General features: G+C 39.3%; 1 protein-coding gene across 1 annotated transcript in view; it reads left to right on the top strand.

Annotated features, from left to right (window-relative positions):
- LOC102479040 (secreted phosphoprotein 24-like) overlaps window positions 1-4,443 on the top strand; it is an 11,064-nt gene that overhangs the window by 5,716 nt on the left and 905 nt on the right. The gene's annotated exons all lie outside the window — the stretch shown is intronic.

Below are 4,443 nucleotides of genomic sequence, written 5' to 3'. Positions count from 1 at the left end.
TTTAGGTCTTTGATCCACTTTGAGTTGATTTGTGTCAATGGTGAAAGATAGGGCTTCCGATTCATCTTTTTGCAGGCGGATACCCAGTTTTTCCAGAACCATTTGCTAAGGAGGTTTTAATTTTTCCACTGGATTGACTGGTACACTTTGACAAAGATCAGTAGGTGGCATTTTTTTTTCTGCGATCTCTATTCTATTCCATTGTTTTTGTGTCAATACCATGTTCTGTTATTGTGTCAATACCATGCTGTTTTGATCAGGGAGTGAGAGCATTTCTAATTATTTACATTTATCAGCCAAGCTACACTCATTGTGCCTGTTTCTTGAAAATTTCATTTCTTCAGTCTTTCAGACTCTTAAATAATAATAATAAAATTTTAAAAAGAAAAATTTCATTTCTTCTTCCATTTGCAGGAGCATCCTCCTACTTCAATTTCTCCTGGTGACATTTCTTTCCTCTTGGAGTGTTTCACACTTTGATTTATGCTGTGTGTGTTAGCGATGTCTTCTACAAATACCCTGTAGATAGTTCCCATGTACAATTCTGTCCATAGCAGCACATACAAGCTATTCATTAGGAGCCCAAGACTTCAGGAGAGAGCTGAAGAAATAGATCATGAACACTGAAGATCCAGACATGTCACCAAGGATGAAATAAAAAGGTGTAAGTAGGATTTGAAAAACAAATTTACCTTACTAGTAGGTTAAAAAAAATAATCAGAATTAAAACAACAAGGTAGGAAGGTAGAATAAGGTTAGACAATAATAGGATGAAAAAGAATACTCATTACTACAGAGAGAATATAATTTGGTAAAATCACCTTTCAAGAGACCAGAAGATATCATAATAGTTATGTCACTGGACTGCCACATGACTACCTGAGGTTTGAGTCCAGATCTGGCTGCTTGAAATGCATGCTGGGTGTTTGTGTCTGCATCCCCAAAATCTCAAGAGGAGAAGAGAATTGAAGGGATTGTGGCAAGGTCATCACTCCTGGGGGGTTATTCTCATTTTCTTTCTCTCTGTCTCTCTGGAGAGTGCACATACCCTATAGCAAAAATCTATCTAAAAAAGGAAAAGGAAAAACTTGTCTTTTTAAAAATTTTCATCTTTTTGGGGGGAGAAGTTCCACATGGTGGGGGTGTGTGCCTGCATGCTGAAAATCTCAAGAGGAGAAGATAAAAGAAGGATTGTGGCAATGCCATCCCTCCTGGGAGGTTATTTATCACTTTATTTCTCTCTGTCTCCCTGGAAAGTGCACACTCCCTATAGCAAATGTCTGTCTAAAAAAAGGAAAAGGAAAAAAAGACTTTCAAAAACAATTCAGAAATATGTGTTATGCACATTTATGAACATGCTGGACATTAACTTTAGCATATATTTTAAACTATTGGTCATATAGTTTCACTTCTAGGAATATGTCCAAAAAAATAAGTGGCTTACTCATGTGTATATATGTGTAGGTGTTCTGGACTAGAGTTCAATAAACTTAATCAGAAGGATCAGGCCCTTTCACTTTATTCCTGAGTTTTCTTAATAAGCCTAGTAGTTCTTCACTCAGGCTGTATATCAGCATGACCTGAGAGCTTTAAATAGTCCAGAAGATATGACCCATTAATCAAATCTCAACCTCGCTGCATTGAGAATTAAATATGAGCACCTTTCCATGGTTGTAAGAGCATCAATTGACATTCATCTCCCAACATCATGGTGTATGGTGTTCCCATTGTTATGTCCGACCACAGAAGTAGGACTTTTCCCTGTGCCAGGGACTGGTGCTGCACTTCTCTCAAATAATGGGCTCCTGTACATATCTTAAGCCCAGCTTAAATTTCCATTTCAAAGGATTGTACTGGCACTTTCTCTAAAGTACCTGCTTCCTCTGCTTACTCCCATTACCATTTCATCATCAATGTTTCCATTTTCTTTACCATGTTTACTGGGTGGCAGGTCATCTGGACTCTAAGCTACATGGAATCTCTCCTGCTCTGCCTCTGGTGCTAAATACACAATAAGTATTCAATTGATCACAAGACTTCTGTGTCATAAGAAATTCCCAGTGTTTTTGGAAATTTGAGAGAGTCCCAGTGTTCCATGCTTGGTGAAAAGGAATATAAATTATGTAACCATGTTCATAGATAAGACTGCTGAAGAAAAAACCTGGGACAGAGGACCTGCTGTTGTCATAATGGCTATATCACTGAAATCCCATGTAGTCGACCGCAGTTTGGCTTAAACTCATGCTGGGCACGTGCACGCGCATGCCCAAGATCCCGAGAGGAGAATGGAAGAGAAAGGGATTGGAGCGTGGCCATCCCCCATAGCGGATGATTACTCGCTCTCTGTCTCTCTGTCTCGCTCTGGATTTCTGGTGAGCACACACACCCTATAGCAAAAACCTCTTAAAAAAATACCCAAAAACCTAGGACTGAATAATACTCTTTTATTTATTATTTTTATAGTTACATTGTACAAGATTTTCATGAACACTGGATTGAAAATAATGAATCTTTGTTCCTAGGGAAAATAGAGGGTTAGGTTCCAGCAAGCAAGTCTTGGGTCACAATCTTTTTGTTGATTCATATACAAGTAAACTTGTTTAGTGAGAGTCTCTTAAAGATTCCAAATTTAATGTATATTGTTGATTCATTAATGATTCATTAACATTGAACTCAAAACCACAATGAGATACCACCTAATCACAGCCAGCATGACTAAGATTTTTCTTTTAAACCATAAGTGCTAGCATGGCTGTGGAGAAAAAGGAACTCTCCTAAACTGCTGGTGGGAATGTAAATTGATCCAGCTACTGTGGAGAACAATATTGAGATTCTTCAAAGATCTACAAGTAGAACTACCATATGATCTAGCTGTCCCACTCCTGGGTATCTACACAAAGGGTAGGAGAACCTCAGTTTAAAAATGCTTGCACATCTATGTTAACTGTGGTATTATTCACAACTGCTAAGACATAGAACCAACCTATATGTCCATGAACAGAGGAATGGATTGAAAAGTGTGGCACATATACCCTATGGAATACTACTCAGCCATAAAAAAACAAGACCCTGCTTTTAGATAGAAAGTAAATGAGTATGGAAGGTTTACTGCTGAGTCCAGCAAGCCAGGCGATAAAGGAAAGACATTGTTTATCCCCACTTAATATATACAGACTGTTCATGCTCCATTACTCAAACTGAAAGATTACAAGGTATTAAAATTGGGTATGGATACTGAATACAGTGTGGGAAGAGGGTGGGAGAAGGAGGAGAGTGTGATGAAAGACACTAAGAAAAAAATAGAAACGCAAGGCATTTATGAGACACAGAAATGGGTTATTAGGTATTGATAACATGTATAGTATCCTCGGCTGAACTGGTGTAAAGTGTATTCATTTTGTGAAAATTTACTTACAAGCTAAGTGACTGACTTTATAAAAGAAATTAAAACAAAATGAAATCTATCTAAAAAATTGAACTCAGGGAAGGGGCACTACAACTCATGCCTAAACCAAGATGCTCTAACACACGTATTTTATCTTTAAGACACATTGTGCCTTCTTGAGCTTAGGAACACACGAGATAGCTCTTTAGCAGAGAGAGAGAGAGAGGGGGAGAGAGAGAGAGAGAGAAAGCACCCCTGGGAATGGCCATATCACAATCCCTTCTTCTCTATCCTCCTCTCAGTACTTTGGGAATTCATGAATGCATGCGCCCAGCATCTTTTTTATGTTGTCCGGTCTGGGACTCAAACCACACAGTTGTCCATGTGGTATTCAGTCATCTTAATGATCATGCTACTAGATAGCCCTGAAATTACCACCAAAAAGTGCAAAAATGCAAAAGTCATTGCACTAAGCAGACCAAAGGAAGCACACTTGTTTGTAGTCTGAGAGCTAAAGGAAGGCAGAGCATTGCCTGTTTGACACTAGCTGCGAACATTATGTTAGACAACTGAATTTTCACCACTCTGCACATGTCCATGACTTCAAAAGCACTGTAAAGATCAACTTGGAGGTTCCAAGTGAGCATTAGTGAGGAGAAAAATTCAAAATATCCATGATTAATGATTATCACAGTTGGAAGACTCAGTGGCTGTCATCTCAAGGTAAAAGAAAGATAAAAGGAAGTTTATTGAGAAAAAGTTCTTGGTGTCTGTAGACAGAGGTGCTTCAGCTCTCTCTCCATAAAAGAGGAGGGTCAGTACCAGCAGTTAGCATAATGGCTATGTTGCTGAACTCCCAAGTAGTCGACCACAGTTCAAGCCCCGGACCCGGTGACTTAAACTCACGCCTGGCCCATGTGCGTGCATACCCAAGATCCCAAGAGATGAATGGAGGAGAAGGGGCTCCAGCGTGGCCATCCCCCCTGGGGGGGGTGATTTCTCACTTTCTGTCTCTCTCTCTGTCTTTCTGGTGAGCACATGCACTCTATAACAAAAAT

This window comes from Tupaia chinensis, unplaced genomic scaffold, assembly GCF_000334495.1.
Source record: "Tupaia chinensis unplaced genomic scaffold, TupChi_1.0 Scaffold145660_1, whole genome shotgun sequence".
NCBI classification, from domain to species: domain Eukaryota; kingdom Metazoa; phylum Chordata; class Mammalia; order Scandentia; family Tupaiidae; genus Tupaia; species Tupaia belangeri.
Note: the sequence above shows the minus strand (reverse complement) of the source record. Positions and strands in the feature narration are given on the sequence as shown.